Below are 17,411 nucleotides of genomic sequence, written 5' to 3'. Positions count from 1 at the left end.
TTAAAACAATTGTTCACATATTCCTTCACAGTTCTGAGTTAAACGTACTCATTGCTTTTGTCCTTTGTCTCATTTTCTAAAACTTTTATCTTTAGTTCACCAACCTAGCTCAAGCAAGAGACTTTCCCTTCTGGGAGAAACTGGAGCAGAGAATTAAGACTAGTGAGAAACCGGAAAAAAAAAGTGAAGAGAATATATGCGAAAGCACGTGTCTTATGAGGACACTGTTTTAATAACTTAGTTCATGGAAACCTTCCATTTAATGATATGGATATATAGGACTACCTCTAGGCTTTCATGCTGCCCTTGTTATCAGTCTATGTTAAAAGCAGCCCATTATGTAAGTTCAGCATCATCACCTGTGTTTTATGGAAGGGAAGAGTAATACCCAGCACGATGAAGTGGCTGCGGTCATTCAGCAGCTCAGAAGAACGGGGCAAACAGGTCTCTTCCAAGTCTCTGTCCGTGGATCTTCCAATTCATTAGGTCATTCTTAACAAGCCCAATAAAATTGGTGTTTATCTGCTACACATCAGCTCTATTTTGGAAAAGATTACTGCCATTCTGCAGCTACTTCTGAGATCCCTTTCCTGAAGGAGCACCAGAGAAAGGCAAAAACCACAACAATAAGAAAAAGAAGGCAGAGATGTTAACAAGTATGAATATTTCCAAAGTGCTCCTACTACACATGCCCTAAATCTTGACATGTTTAAGTCATGAAAGAGGAAAGAAGTGTAATTTCTTTCTAAATACTTCTGCAGAAGAAATTATCAGTATTTACCAGAATCAATCAAAACATGGCTTGAATTAGAGGAATAAAAGAGGAACGTATGAAGGTTGCAGTGCTGTGACACTGCAAGGAAAGCATCCCTCTAGAGATGAAAACCAACAGTGCTACCTGTAGCCACTAAGCCTTGTCCTTTCCCTCGTATAAGCAAAGGAGATCATACAAGAAACCATTCAGAGAGGTACCCCAGCAGAAAGCCACTTACTTTCTTCCAGAGTTGGCCTTCTGCTGATTCAAGTTTCATAAACTTCATTTGCAAACCCATTCTGAGAAAAGAAAATACCTGCAGCAGTTGTTGTGGAAAGGGAAGAAGGGAAGGGGAACCACCCAACCCTTTACACAGCAAATTCTTGTTAGACAAGCTTAGCTGTGCTGCCGAGCTGACCTCTCATCAAGCAGAAAAGCACAAGTTTTAGGTCATGCAAACCCAGAACTGACTTCCAGCAGCAGAAAGCCAAATAGCTCCCTGTAATCTGCACTTAACACTTAGGCGAGGAAAGACAACACTCAGAGGCATAAAAAGCCATCCTTCAGCAGACCGAACAGAGCTGTCGTTTCAGGCTAACTCATGAAGCTGCTGAATTTATATGCAGCAACAGAACCATGTAAGGATCAAATAAAATTAATTCTGTCTAATAACAAATTAATTGTCCATGCCAACCTCTAATGTCTCCATCATCAAATGAATTTCCATGTTATTTACCCTCCACAACTTCCCACAGGGAAGGAGAAAGACAGCTGCTCAGATTAAAGAACTAAACAGAAGAGCCTCCTAGACAAAGGCTCTTTTCATTTTCTGAATGATTGCTCTACTCCAAAATGCCTTATGAGAAATAACGTAATTTTTTTTAAACAAAAACAAGATGCAAACTGCCTGATTTGATGCTGCTATTTCATTGTCTCAGAACTGAATGCAACAACTTCTAGCGGAAAGGAGATGGGCTCACGTAGAAATAATGTTCCTGTTACAAGAAAAATAAATTGTCAACAGACCTAAGAAAGTGTATTTTTCTCATTTCATATTCTTTAAGGCATGGATCACTGTAGCCCTCATCTTATTTATTCACAACAGGAACATTTTTAAAAGGCATATAAGATGTCAACAACAAAACCTACTTCAGTGTAGCACTAGGCTATAAATTCTTTCAAAATACCACAAAAATGACACGTGCTGCAAGATCCCCACTGTTCTTAGTTTACAATCTTATTTTAACGCCTCTGAAACATCTAAAATCATCCAGTTTGACCACACCAAAGAATACCTCTCAAAACCATCATCTAATGGACCATTTTTTCTGGGAACTAAAAGCTTTCTCTAACAGAAATGTCAGCACTACATCCCACTTAAACAATCTGCTTTTGTGCCCGAGATCTGCCCAAGCTTAGGGAACCAGCTCGTAACAAAGAGCTGATCCGTTTATTCCTGGAGGAGTTCTGGGAAGAGAGAGGCAAAAAGGGAAAAGGCAGAGACACGTTAGTTCCAGAAGACTGGGAGAAACTCGGCTTTTTGACCTGATCAGTCCAACAGTTCACTATTTTTGATTGAGAAAGCAGTACTAAAAGATTCAGGAGACCTCTTATTTAGGCAGAGGTCAAAGTGCTTTGTTACACAACTTAAAATCGGGTTTTAGAAGTCATTTTAAAAGGGATTTTAACCTGCTGAGTTGTCACACGATAACCTCTAACTTCTTCCAATTGTATTAGGGTATTTTCTCCACAGCCAACAGCAGGAATTTATACTGTTTGAACTAACTTACTAGTTAGACTAACTAGCCAGACTAACTTACACTGGTCGAGTTAACCAGATTACAGAGTGGTCCTACCAAATTCTGACCTGAATGTCCCTGCAGCCACAGAGGAGAGCAAAAAAATAAAACTTATACATAGCAAACCTGTGGGGCATGACCTGGAAGAAATCTTAGAAAAATGAGCACGATCTATCAAAGCGGGATTTAATGCATCCTAGCTGCAATGTTTTTCTAGACAGAGAAGATTAGGAGCAACAGATTCGCTCTTCCAAAGCAGAAACAAAACAACTTTTAGTTAAGAAATAAAGCAGATGGCCCATGCAGATTAAAGAGTAGGTACATCGCAATGAAACAGCACGCTGCTGCGCACAAATCCCACAGTAATTACAGCAGCAACGTTATTCCACTAACGATGCTGTGCCTGTGAACTGGGACAAATTAACACAAAGACACACATGCTGGTGACTTGCAGCCCAAGGGAAGGTGAGTATGATGGGGAGACAGACATTTAAGACAATCGCAACAGATTAAATGCTGTAAGGTACTGGCAAACATTATGCAGCCCCAACAAAAAACAGAATATGGGAAAGGATATGTTCCTCATCTGTCCTAGATCTGCAGGAAAATTGATGCTCTCCCTAGGGACTGTGCAACTGATGTTTCTCATCTCAGATGTATTTGAGCATCACTACTGCTAGTCCACTTTCTGTAACTTCTGTATAGGCTGCAGAAAAGAATTGCTGTCACTGGGGCCTGTCCTCAGTCAGGCTACACCAACTTTAATCGGCTCCGGGGTTGCTGGTCCGAGCAGGAGCTTCCATAAAGCAAAGCCACATCAAACTGCAATACCCACATTGACACTTCACTTCAAAACATCATGAACTACTAGAGCAGTTTTTCCAGGACTTTATGGCTAATGAACTAAGTCATGGCACAATATTCCACCCTGAAGAGCAGAACAAATTTGGGATGTACTGAAGGACTTCTGGGGTGCCCAGCCCAGTACCAGCAGCTGAGCAATCTAGCTCATACACTCGCTGCTTTGGGGGTACATCCAGGTAAAGCAAAAGTGCAGCCTGGGCTCTGCTTTGTACCAGCAGCAATGCAATGTGCTTCAGTTGAAGTACTACTAAATTCAAGCCAGGGAGAAGGGTGCAGGAATGTGAGCCAAATTTAGGGTAAAACCAATAAAAAGCCACTTAACAAAAAAATGAAAGATCATACGCACAAGTGGGTTCTGTCTCCAGCTCTGTTCAGTATGTTATGGGAGCTGCTCTCTCACCACCGTTCTCTGCCAAAAATTGCCAGCCCTGGGACCGGACCCACTTTGGCCAAAGCCAGGCAGAACAGCAAAGACCTGCTACCTTGTTTGCATCAAGGTCCATGCATCCCCACTCGAACCAGTCCCTGATTAAAGCACAACGACACAACCTACCTCCCACTGTATTTCAACAAGTGCAGCAACTAATATCACATTAGTGATTTTCAGTGTTTAGCCTGTCAGCAGTGGCTCATTTTCTCTGACCTCTGGGACCAGATGTGCAGTTTGTAATGGGGCATACTGGCTGTTAGCGATGCTATTTCTGAGCCTCAAGAGTTGGAACACAGTAAAAGTTTTCCTAGTCTGCACCAGTGGAGAGCAGTTCAACATTATTTTGTACTTTGGATGGGTTTAGGCTAATGAAAGTCCTATTCATTTTTTTATTTTTTTTTTAAACTCCCCATACAACTGTTAACTTTTAATGAACTTTGCCCAAGTTGGATTTGAAGCTTATCTCACAATACATATTTAGAGCAGTGCCCATGGTGAAGTAATTCTGGGAAAAAAATGTGTACAACTGAAAATAGGATATTTCTGCATGCCTGCTTCAAAGTCTACCAAGAGTTTTCGTCACAATGACTTGTTGTTAGACTAGTCACTGTGCAGGACTGGAATTATTAATTAACAGCCAAAACCTGTTCCCTCAGGCATGCTGCAGATGAACTTCACTGTCACCATGAGTTCTGCACTTTACATCAATGATGTGGGAAGGCTGGAGATGGTGGAGAGGTGGGGAAGAGCAGGCACATTTTGTTTAAACTTCACAGAGCTAGAAAGGTTAATCTGATGCTAACAAGCAGCATGTTGACAGAGCAAGAGGCTTTAGTATCACCAGTCTTTCCCTGACAAAGTGGTTGGGAGCTGCTCTGGTGAAAAACAGACACTGTGGTGGCTGTAACAACTTGTAGGCTAGCATGGGCCAAGCAGTCAGACAAGCAGGAGAGAGGAAGGCTGAGCTTGGCAACAATCCGACTGAAGAGGGCTTAAAAGACGCTGCTGCTGAGGCACAACATAGAGCTTGTTACATATCTGTGCTCAAGACCTTACAACCGATTCAAAATAATTAAGCTTAATTACATGAATGGCAGAAAGACTTCTATGTATTGTTTTCAAAAGCTGTTGAAAAGTCTCTTCGAATCTGTAACCCCCACGGCTTCCTGTTTTATTCCATCACAAGTTAATTATGGGAGAGAGAGTTTCAAAATGTATTAAGAGCTATCGCATGTCTAGGGTCATTTGCACTGGATACAGGAAAACACATTAATGGGAAAGGTGCTGTGAGCATCTGAGCTTTCTTTGCAACATTCGTGGATGCAAATACAGAAGTTATGACCTCTCTTTTCTATCAGAGCCATTCAGAAAGCTAACATGCAGAAAACATCTTGTTGAACCAGACCTCTTTAGTGCTTTCATTTGCTGAATATATATTTATTATACTACAAGTGCTATGAGTCACTTTTCCCCCCTCAATACTATTATTGTCAGCAATTGCATTCAGCCAGTATCTAGAGGTTTCCATGATGGAACAACAAAAGTCTGGAGAGATCTCTCAAGATTTACCTGGTGCTTTACACCTTTCTTAGCATGTGTCACCAGGAGATGAATCCTTTGACTTCAGAAAACCATCCTTCTTTCGTGTGCATAGGTCTTCAGCAGAGGTTGGCACATAGAAAAAATGATTCTTCTGAAATATTCATGTTGTTTACTGCTCTAGGTTGCTCCTTTGCTGCCTAACATCAGGGACAGACAAAAATTAAAAACAAAAATCTAATTTCAATATTAGGAGTCCTGCCGTGCCTCCTGGCTTGCTCTACTTAAGTTCCAGAAATCGAACTAGCATAATATTTTAATTAAAAAAAAAAAAGACAATGTTCTGACAGGAAAAAAAATCTCGTTATTTGAAACTCTTCCTTTCATCTGTATCCATAACATCACCTTCTGCTCCCAATATCCACGTACATCAACAACCACCAGGAAGTGGAAGGAAAGGATGCAGAATGAAGGACTTGTTACCCACAAATCAAATACCAGCACTGGAGAATTTTAGTTTTCAAGAAAGATTTATATTCTCCTCCCAGTGGCAAAACAACTGTTGCACTGCAACTAAATACCTCAGAGATCCATATGTTTACAAGTCCCAGAAAGGGTCTATTCCGAAAAGTAGCAAAATATGCATGTAATACCCCCCCAAAAAATCTCTAATTTTACTCTAGTAAATCATATTGTCTATGGAAAAATGTTCTGCCTGAACTACTGAAAATAGACGTCTTCTCAAACACACGTAGCCTCTACTCTGCGCTGGCGCGGCCTTACCTCAAGTACTGCGTGCAGTTTTGGACACCACAATACGAGGACATAAAACTATTAGAGAGTGCCCAAAGGAGGGCAACAAAGATGTTGAAGGGTCTGGAGGGGAAGACGTATGAGGAGCAGCTGAGGGCCCTTGGTTTGTTCAGCCCAGAGCAGAGCAGAGCAGGCCGAGGGGAGGCCTCATGGCGGCCTGCAGCTCCCTCATGAGGGAGCGGAGGGGCAGGCTCGGAGCTCTGCTCTCTGGGGACAGCGACAGGGCCTGAGGGGACGGCACGGAGCTGGGCCGGGGCCAGGCTGGGTGTTTTGTGGTTTTTTTTTTTCCCATTTTTTCAAGCCTCATTTACCCCAAACTACTACAGCAGAGAAGCTCCTAATCGTGGCTCAGAGAGCACTTCTGCTCTGCATAACACCTCACAAATCTGGGGAAAGGCAGGGTCTTTTACCTCAGCAACTAGACCTACCCTCAAGGGGCTGTCGCTGCTCCCTTCCTAACACAGTAGCTGCAAACCGATTTAGTAAGACAGTGCACTGCTTGATGCGGCTCCGATACAGTCTGAAAACAGACCAACTGTTTTGACTGAATAAGCAGACTACTTGTTAGACAGCAAAAAAGGTCTGCGCCTTTCTACAACCAAACAACACAGCAAAAGCCTTCCTTTGATCACAAGGCAAGATACAATTGAAGAATTCATGTGATATACATAATAAAAACCTCCTTCATATGAAATACAACATAGATGAAAGCAAGAAGTACCTACAATATCTATATGCACATACATATGTATTTATACCACTGCTAAAAAAAGCTTGAAAGTAGTTCTCTGCTTTTCTTACATACTTTCATACCAATATGCAAACAAAAATCACCAAGTCTTTCACCTTGTGCAAGAGAAATAAGCTTTACAAACTAAAATACTTTTCCTTTTTTATTTTATTTTTTTCCCCTAAGCATACGTTCCCACTTCCATATGTCAGAGTTCCCAAAAGCAGTGCTGGTGTCGGCCCCTCCAGAGACAGGCAGCTCAGGCAGGGACTGTACAAGTTACCTGCTCCACTTGTTGCTTCTTTCCTTTTGCCTACCATACGCACATGTCCCACCTTCAATAGATTCTGAGCACTCACTGCCTTTCCTGCTGGCAACCATATCACATTCCCCAACCGCACTTAGCAATACGATTTAGTCAGCAGAGATGCTGAAACAATATTGGTTTCCTCCACTATGAGGAATCTAGTACAACATGTTGCTCTCTGAATTATTCAGACAACCCCAGGCTTGGGTAACAAGCCTTGAGCAACATCTAGACACCAGGGAAAATGTTCTCCCTGGTGCAGCTCAGATGACGTTAGCAGAAACACATCAGGGAGAAATTCAGCCCGAGGCCTATTACACGGTAGCATTTCATCCTGCTCAGCCCCACTGGGCTTGCTCAGGAGAGGATTTGGAATATCAAGTACAAGAACAACGCAAACACCAAAATCCCAGGGCATCTCTCGCCTAACATCCATTTCACAGCACCTGTTTAGAAAGCTGTGTTAGAATTCGTAAGCGCACAGAGGATCAACTTGTGACTTTTCAGCAGGGATGAACTTTCCACCCCTCCTGCCCCCAATGAAGTCTCCTAAAGGTATTTCCCTCTCCCTCCTCTTTAACTCTTTCACAAAATGTCACATTGATTTTCAAGGCCAAGCAGCAGCCACTTGACATCTTACAGCAAGAGCATCATGTTTTCCACTAGGAAAACCACAGAAGACTGAAGTGAAGAAAGAGACTAATGCCCAACAGATGTTTCACAAAGGTCACATGAAATGAAGGGATTCTGGCCTCCATGGCAGTCCCTGCTAAGATTGTGTTGTGTTTTGCTAAGCTAGTCACTTCGCATTTCACTTGCACAGTTGGGGAAAAAAGCTGCTGGAAACAAATCTGTCTTTGACTGCCTTTGGTCCCTGGAAGCTTAATTACCCTCAGCACCCTCAAAATACTTCAACTGCCTTCAGCAGCTGGAAAACCTCTTTACCTATGCTCAGCAATATGGATGTTTTTCTTTTTTCCCTTTTTTTTTTTTTTTTTTTTAAACACAGACGGCAAGGCTTCTCATTTTCCTAAAGCATTAAACTCCCTCTTGAAATGCAACCTGGGATCAATTTTATTTCATCTGTTATGTAGTAGTTTTAATAAAGTGTTAAAATGGAAGGTATTGAAAAACTACCTGAAAGAATAATCCTCTGAAATAATGTGAAAATGGAATGGGCAAATAATAATGCAACTGGAGCAGAAAACTATTACATCCACTCTCAGTTTTGCTTACACACCAAGCACCTACTCCGCATAAAATTTCCAAGAGAAGGCAACAGTAGACACCAGTTCCCACCAAAATCTATGCGCCCGGCTTTGTACTCCTAGTAAAATTACTCACTCCTTCTGCAGAAAAGAAGCTTCCTCTTTAGAACAAGACAGCTAAAAAAAAAAGCTTAAATCTCTCTATTTATAAAATTGCTTATGTAAAGATAGTATTGTGAATGAAGTATTAAATTATGCAGTGCAAGATGTAATAGAGTGAATTATATTCAGTAAGATCACACACTACTGAAAATATGCAAAAAGCAGTGCTACTGGCTTTGAGTTGTCAAGCTACACACAGACACACACACACATATATATTGCTCATCTCATTATTTTCTACTGTTTCCATGTGTGATAACATGCCCAATGCTGACACTTTTCCTATTCTCCCTGGCAGACCCTACATTAGCATGTAAATAGCTGGCAGATAGGAGGAAATGAAAGCAAGGAAGAGCTCTTTAATTAACTTTAATCCTCTGAAAATCCATACAGCAATCTGTTCTGACAGTTTTCTACATGGGATCTTCTTAGGAGGTCCCTAAGTGCTGCCTGCAGATCACTGCCAGGCTAGAACAAGGAGAAAGAATGAGCAAACCAATTTTGGAGACAATATTTAGACATTTTTCTGCTATTAAATGATGACTGGTGACTGCCATCTGGCATTATCAGAGCTGTCATTAGTCCGACTCTGGATGGGAAACAAAGAGATGCCGTAAGCAAGACGATAGCGTGCTTCACACCAGTCTGACAGCCAGTCCCCCACTCCCGGGGTATGCGTGCCAGACCTCTCACACACACATGCATACACATAGGGCAACCTTCTCTAGTTTCCAATTCCATACATCTTTGCCCTCTGCCACATTTCTTCAGCCTGTAGTAAAGGCAAAATGATTGAGGTTGAAGAGCAAAGCAATTTTATTGTTAGAAAACCTGATGAAACAGCTACATAATACTACGCAGTCCTTCAAATCTTGAGCAGCAAAAAGGGTGGCAGACTATAAAGGAGTAAGCTGAAGTCACTCCTCAATGACTTACATTTTCCAAACCTAAGTGACAAGTTTTATTCATAACGCTCTACTATAGAAAATTTCAAGCAAATTTTGGTGGGTGAAAAATCTAACGATAAATGGAAGGAGGTGCAGTGCCACAGTCTTTGGCAGCAGAAAATTGTCAAATAACATTACCTAGCAGGTCCGATTTAGCTGTGGAAGTGGCGTCCTGCTGGTTGATGGGAGTTGGTACAAGTCTCACAGAAAGGTCACTGGTTCCAGCTGAGTCTTGGAGCGACCGCTTTGAGGCCCCTTACGGCACAGAGAGCTGACCTGTAAAATTCCCCAAAGCGCTGGAAAAAAACTTCCCTGCAGGGTGACTGGGAGCAGCTTAAGGGTACACACCAGGCAGAGTGAGCTCTTAGTCACCTGGGTTTCTTCAGAGCTGAAGGAAGGAACAGCAGAATTCAGAGCACTGAAGTCCAACAGTCAACCAGGGGAAGCCCTGGCTATAGCACAAAGCCATCCACGTGAAGAGCTTGAGAGCACAAGGAATGCCAGGAAGAACAACATTAGCAGCCATACTTCTTTGCTAAGACTTCACTACAAATGCAAGGAAAATAGGAAGCAATGCAAAGAAAAGAATCATGAAAATCTACCTGGTGAAATTATACAAAAATCAAATAAGTAAGGCTGAAAAAGAGGAGAAAATAGACAGGATGCTTCTTTAAGGCAAATCACCAGCTTTTATAATGTCCGCTATGGCTAGGACAAAGACCAAAGGTCTGTTGAGACAGTCAGAGAGAAAAATTTCTACCTTCCACAGCCAGGGTTACCCTCATCCTTCTCAGCCTAGGTTTCTACAGTATTTACAGAGCTGTTTTAACAAACAATTTAAAACAATGCAAAAGCCGATTACAAAACCGTATCTCGCTAAGTCTGCTGTTCTCAGAGGATTCAAAGAATAAATCCCAGGGAATAAGGAAAAGGTGACCTAGAAAATTTGGCGCGTCAGATCATAAGCATACCATTAAGCAAAAAAATTTGTTTTTCCAGCATCACTCTAAAACCATCTCCAGACCTGCTTCCCCAAGCCCTTCAGCTCGTTCTCCCATGCCTATCATTTCATGTTCTCCTGTCAGCTGAACCACACTAAATATAGAGGCCATAAGTCACCTCACTACCCCCTCTGATTTTATTTTAATGTTGTAATATCAAGAGCAGACATTTTGCTTTATTCATCAAACCAGAATTCAGAGCTAGAAGACACAGAAAACATCCAGCATGGCAACTACAAATACTTGGAGACTGATAATGCTCAGAACAATGCCTGCTTTTATGAATATGTAAGCATGAATTTCAATAAAATGACCTTTACCATAACAGGTTCTAGCTGAAGAAGCAAATCTCTACTGACACATAAATTACTAAAGATGCAGGTGTTCCTTCTAAGATTCACCTTACACAGAATAGTCCTTATTCATACTGACTGCTAATCCACTTTAAACCATGCATTAGCTCATGCAGCTTTGAGGAGCTGTGTTCAAATCCGATATGATTTTCTTAGCAGAAAGAAACACCATAAAAAGTGCTCTTAACAGCTATGAAGACAAATAGAAGATGAAGCTAGAATAACTTCATAAAAACACTATAACCATATGCAGGATGAGTTAAAAAGACTGCACTTTGGCCATCTGGTAAGAATACCTGGCACTGATAACGTCTAAGCCATGGCCTCAGTTTATCTGCTATCCAATCGTTTCATTTTCAGTATGCCACCATCAGCAGGAAAGTTTACTTTAAAAAAAAAAAGTGGGGAAGAAATACACTAAGTAATACCCCTGATGATGCGTAAGAGATATGATGATACAAAACAACACTAATCTAGCTCTGCATAGAGCCCGCTGGTCCACCTTTCAGCAGACCGATTCATCTTACAAGATGGGCAGGAGTGACAGTGACTGTGATCAATTTATTTTTCTTTAGCTAGGAATAGAGCGATTTGTTTACTCTCCGCAACAGCATTGCTACAGCTCATGAGGTATTTCAGAAGTCACACAGGGAGTAGAAAATGAACCTATGATGGGTTCAGAAACTATCAGTTGCAATACAGAAATCTGCAAGAGCATCTCAAGTCAAAATTAGAAGGAAAATAAACCTACCAATCTCCACAGAATGTTGTTGTTTTTTTTTTTTACCATCATCCGTTTCATAAAGATGAAAATGAAGACAAACATCAAAACATGAAAAGTCTTGATGCTTGCATAAAGTGAAGAAAGGTCATGTAAATGTAAAACGTAATAGAGAATTTCAAGTAAATAAAAGCCGCAGCAGTAATAATCATTTATATTTTAGAGGCAGACAAATTTCACAATGGAAACATACAACAACAAAACAAACGGAGATAGGCAGCTGTGTATGCAGACCAATTCTTCAGTCTATCAAAAGTCAGGAGCCCACGAGCAAACGCAGCTGCACCCTGACTCTGACCCTGCAAAGATGCAGGCTCTGAAAAGTTACACCGCTCCTCCACTGTCTTTCAGAGACCTGTGACAGAAGCAATTCAATGCTTCAAGAACTTGCACTGCACTAAGGAGGAGACATCATAATAATCTCAAAGCTAGAAACTCACCCAAGACCAAAATAAGAAAGGTGTTGACAGACGAAAGGAATAAAATGATTTATCATTAGAAATGGCTATTGTTTCGGAGGCATTAGACAGCAGACATCCTCCTATCTGTTTTGAAAAAGGAGATAAGGTTGTTCTGGGAAATTAAGAGTCACTGGCGAGGAAGTTTCACCTGAGCACTACAAAAACTAGTAGAGAAGGTTCAGAATTACAAAGCATCTTTTTTAGTTAATAGGATAAAATAGAGATAGATAAGCATAAGCTTTTGTTGAAGTAATTTAAGCCTAACTGGTCTCAAATTTCTGAGAGAACTCAAAAGAGAGCTAACTAGGGAATACAGAGCTTTGAAAGTCTATATAAATGACCGAGCATCCCTCAGTTTTAATCATTACGTGAGAGTCAAATACCTGTCAGGGTAAAAGCTGGCTCGTGGAGGAGCAGACTATTCTTCCCTACCACGGAAAGCAATTAGTGGCAGGCTGCAATGGGGATTAGAGCCAGAAGTTTCATTCAGTATACTTATTAGTGTGAAAAACAGGGGCAAGTAGCAAGATGTGTGCTGACAACATAAAATATTAATGTTAGCAGAATCGAGAGACAAGGGTGAGGCATTCTGGAGCAGCTAAAAAAATTAATAATGAGGGAAGAGCAAACGCAGATAAGCAGACTGAACACAAACACACAAATGCAATTTAATGCAGAGTGGAAGGAAAAATACTAGATTTCACACAGCGTGCACGCAAGCAGCTTTCAAACAATGATCTGCCAGGTAGGTGAAGAGGATGCCCTCTGGGGACGTGGCACCCCCAGGGACACCCTGGCCAGTGGTGACCTGCAGGAGAAGGAAGGGACTCCATCCTGTGCCTGTACAGCAAACCACAGCCTCCACAAACAAACCCACTTCAGCAACATTGCTCCAGGAGAAAAGCAGATCCTTGTGCTAACACAGGTTCACCAGAATCATCCTAGATGCTTCCAGGATATGACAAGACTCAGCAGATGTAGAAAATCAGTGAAATGCTGATGTTAATACAGTGGGGCAGGCAGCGCCAGGGACGTACACACAAAGGACTCGCTGTCTGAAGGAAGGTCATTTTCACACATCTGAGACACAAAACTGCAGTCTGTGTTGTTGGACTCCGTGAAAAAAAAGAAGGGATCAAATATTCTGAGTAAGAGATGCAATAAATTAAGACTTAACAGCTCTTCCACAGAACTCCTGTTTGACTTGGGCTCAGCCTTTCAGCCGTCTCATCCAGTGTCGCAGTTCCCCTTATGTAATGGAGATATCTGAGTGCTTCTCTATCTCCCAGCAATGAAAGGAGGAAAAGTACAACACTGCACAGTGCATACTGCTAAAATATCATGAGTGACAGTGTCATTCAGATTCCCAAAATAGACAGCATTTAACCTTCATTAGTTGTTAACAGCTCTCATAAGTCTACCAAGAGTTGATACTTGGATATTATTAACACATTTAACTCCTGACTGAGCTCCAAGGCAAAAAAGAGAAAGGACAGACACCGTAAGATTCCTCCCTCCCCCCCAGTTTCTTATCACTACTTCTCTGCAAACAGAAATTTGCAAGGAAAAAACTCGCTGGTCTGGATGAATAAACCCTGTAATTCCAAAAGCCCTCCCCCAAGGAGGGCAGTGACCTCACCTTCTAAATCTCAACAGCACGGCAAAATGAGAAGATACCATTTTTCTTAAGTCGTATTTGTATGAAAGGTGTGAACTCTCTAATTTACAGTTAATTTGATTAGCATTCCTTTAACCATATTAAAAGTTAATTACAAATCAAAATTTTTGAGGCAGATCTTTGGTTATCAGCTCATTTGCACAGAGCACAACCACCAGCCACGTGCAGAACCACAGCAGAGGAGGAACGTCCAACATATAGCAAATCCTACCAAAGTGAACAAACCCTACCAGGATGGGGTCATCAATAAGTCCTCTGTTGTTGCTAATTTGACTGGGAACACGGACTGCAATGTCTTGGCTGCAGTTAAGAGACCCGGTTCCTTCATGGAGCAGTCTGACTTTACAACCAACCTGTGTAATGCAGAGGAGCCAACTTCAGCTGGTCCTTCAGAGGGATCAAATCATCCCCAGGGTTAAGGAGCAAACTCCAAAAGAGACCAAGGCTCAGCAGCAGAGGGTGCACCAACAGCTGCAGGAGAAGGACCTTGAGAGGCTCCAAACACACTGATCCATGTCCAGGGTAAGGAGGAAAGTGACGCAGGGAAGGCATACACATTTTATTACTCCTGCCCGTACTTCTGGTTTACTTGTGTTATCTAAGGGGAATCGGATTTAGAATGTACATTTCAAGTCCTTCAGCTTGCATATGTCTCTGGAGAGTTAAACTACAAACCTGGCTATTATTTACAGCTGTTCAGCATCCTATTCAGGACACTTTCAGTGGCTCCAGCAGTTTTCTTTTTACTCTTCTTTTATGCAAGTAAGAAGCCAATATGGGAATGGGAGGGCTACAAACACAGCCTCAGGTTAACAGCACACATGACAAATTCATGTGCAGAGCTGTTACATAAGAAACATCTTGGCTAGCACAAAAGGAGGGGGTGAGTTAAATAGCTTTTTTTCTTTAATCATTTCTTTAGTAGAAAAGATTTCATTTAAAGCCTCTAATGTGGAATGGACGTGCTCTGTGATGAGCAATTCCCTGGGCTACCTGTGACAGTCGTACCATGGGAGAACGCACGGAGCCGAGGGGAAGCAGGCGCTCGCTGTCTCTTGTCACAGAGCCAGTGGTATTTTGGTAGGAGCAGAGCTTAATGTTGGGATTTCCTTAAAGGACTGGCAGAACGAACGGGAGGTGGGCCTTTGGGGCACCGGTGTGCGGGATGGGAACGGGGCGGTGATGGGCAAGGGTAGCGGGGGCTGCAACAGGGACATGAGGAGACATCACTGGAGTGAGTAGTGCCACAAGATCACGTTCACTTCATCCAAAAGGTCAAAAATCCTCTTACATGGCGGGTTTTATTTTTAAAAAACAACCCACAGCGGTTCACGAGCATTTTTTTCCCCCAGCACCACACTCCTACAAATGCTATCTTAATAAACATCTCCACTTTAGAGGAGGATAAAAGGCATTTTATTTTGATTTCATTATATTTCCTGAAATTGCTTTTTTCTTTCTGCATTTTTTCTTGCCATTCAGTTGTGGTGGCCCTCATGGAGGGATAATGCAATAATACTTCTGACAAGGTCAGCTTTCCAATAACTTTGCAAATGGCATTTCCCTATAACAAAACAAGTACAGATTTTCTCTTTTTTTTTGTAATTAATGTAATAGAAATGTCAACCCCAAAAGTTGGTCTCCAAAGGTAGTACGTTATCAACAGAAAATTAATTTTTTAAAGCCAGAAAGTGTTTCCTTATCTCTAAAACTGAAAATACTATTTACAAAGAAGAACAACTGTTATGCGTGCAAAACAGAAAATTTCTGCAGCTTACGTCAGTGTGAAAAAAAAAACAGTAAAAGCATACATCCAACTGGGGAGGAGTTAAATTTGGACATACGCTAATTCAGACACGACTGTTTTGAGAACTGCACATTAATGGATTGCTAATTCATTTTGCACGCACCCTGTGGAAGCACACAGCACATACTGAATGAAGTGTTATTTCACATTCATGTGTATCTTTAATTTAACCACATGCTTTTAATGCACAGAACTCATCTTCCCAGCAGCTCAGAGTGCCATAGTGGAGAAAACTGAACGTAGGAGACTGCACCCCCATCTTGGGTGGGGTGAAGGGGAAAAAAAATAAAGAGTATTTAGCTGCAGCAAAATAACAGGTCTTGCAGTTCCAGCTTAGACTGTCACAACAGATAAGCAGAACATGAATTTTCCCATGAAAAATACTTGCCATCGATATCAAACCCAGCCTTCCAGGTGTTTGAAGGGCTAAGCATGAGCTCAGCACAAAGGTTCTCAAACATCTGCAGAAAAGTGACCAATTTAAAAACGCTCCCCCCTTCGGTGACTTCTGCTTCAACCACTTTGTCTCGATTCATTGCAGACAGTCTTGTGGCACCCATAATGATATCGACCAGAAGACCACGTAGGACATACTCCCCTGCTCCCTTAGTATTCAGGCTGGAGCAGTCACCTGAAGTGATGTGACGCCGGAGGAAGCACATGTCGTTTCCCAGGGACTCAGCACAGTGGCAAGCAAAGGGACACATCTGCTTGCATTTTTTGACAATCCTTTTTCTTCACTAGCCAAGGCAAGTGCAGAGATGTAGACACGACAACATACAGACATATTCAAACATTGCTCTGGCTCTGCTTCCCTACACTTAAAAGCTGCCAGGATTCCCCATGGAACCATAGCATCTTCCCACATACAACTCTACAAATCATACGACTCAACAAAAATAGTTCTCCTCCTCCTCCTGACAGGAAGAAAGTTAAATATCAATTAAATGTAGAAAGCTCATCTTTTCCTGTCTCATGCTCATTCTTCATTTATCTATTAATCTCTTTCCAATTTCTCAGCTTTAAGAAATATATATATATATATTTAGGTAGGTAGTGATATTTTCAGAGAACTCCTGAGGCTCTGGATATAAACAGAGAGAAAAGCAAGCCTCAGTTACCCCACTGTGCCAAACTACTTGTACCTGAACAGGTACATTTATGGTTAATGGTTCTTCACAGCTCCTGCTCTAGATGTCCTACACAGCACTGAAAAAAAAATGGCAAGTCTCCCATATATTGAGAACTTGTAATATAATATTCTCATGACATCAGAATTCATTAAGTGAAACTAGACCTATTCTTCAAATTTGCTATAGTTGCTATTAAAGAATGTTGTCTCTATCTGAAATACTACTCGAGCAAATGTGCTCATAAAATTGGGAACAGTTCATTTCTCCTTAGTGCAACAAATCATGGGTCAAAGACCATTTCCACGATCTTTTGAAAAAAACTCATTTGACTTCTAATATATTCATCAATTTAAGCAATGCTTGACCTGAGATGATGTGAACACGCATTGAACAAAATAGTTAGCATTTCAGGACACTCTGCTCGAAGCAATCCAAAACTCCTTAATTCTCCAGACAGTCCTTCGGTTTTATAGAGATTTTAGGTCTTCATTTGCAAGGATGCTCTGAGTGACTGGTGTCTGAGTAGTGCAGCTGTTCTTACCAGAGGCTCACATCACATGTTGGAATAAGCTACTGTGCAATTACTTAATTATCTCTCTCTCCTATCCCCTAAAAAAATCCACAGCAATTCAACTTGAAGCAAA

General features: G+C 41.5%; 1 protein-coding gene across 23 annotated transcripts in view; it reads right to left on the bottom strand.

Annotated features, from left to right (window-relative positions):
- Nucleotides 1-17,411, bottom strand: part of MAD1L1 (mitotic arrest deficient 1 like 1) — a 352,087-nt gene that overhangs the window by 222,348 nt on the left and 112,328 nt on the right. The window contains exon 1 of one of the 23 annotated variants that reach the window (XM_048064481.2): nt 5,417-5,565. The exons of the other annotated variants lie outside the window; for them this stretch is intronic. The gene's annotated coding sequence lies outside the window, so the exon portion shown is untranslated. Of the gene's footprint in view, nt 1-5,416; nt 5,566-17,411 lie in introns of those variants that run through there. 23 annotated transcript variants of the gene reach the window in all.

The sequence above is a fragment of the Anser cygnoides genome, chromosome 15 (genome assembly GCF_040182565.1).
Source record: "Anser cygnoides isolate HZ-2024a breed goose chromosome 15, Taihu_goose_T2T_genome, whole genome shotgun sequence".
NCBI lineage: Eukaryota > Metazoa > Chordata > Aves > Anseriformes > Anatidae > Anser > Anser cygnoides.
This window is presented reverse-complemented; position numbering and strand designations above follow the sequence as displayed.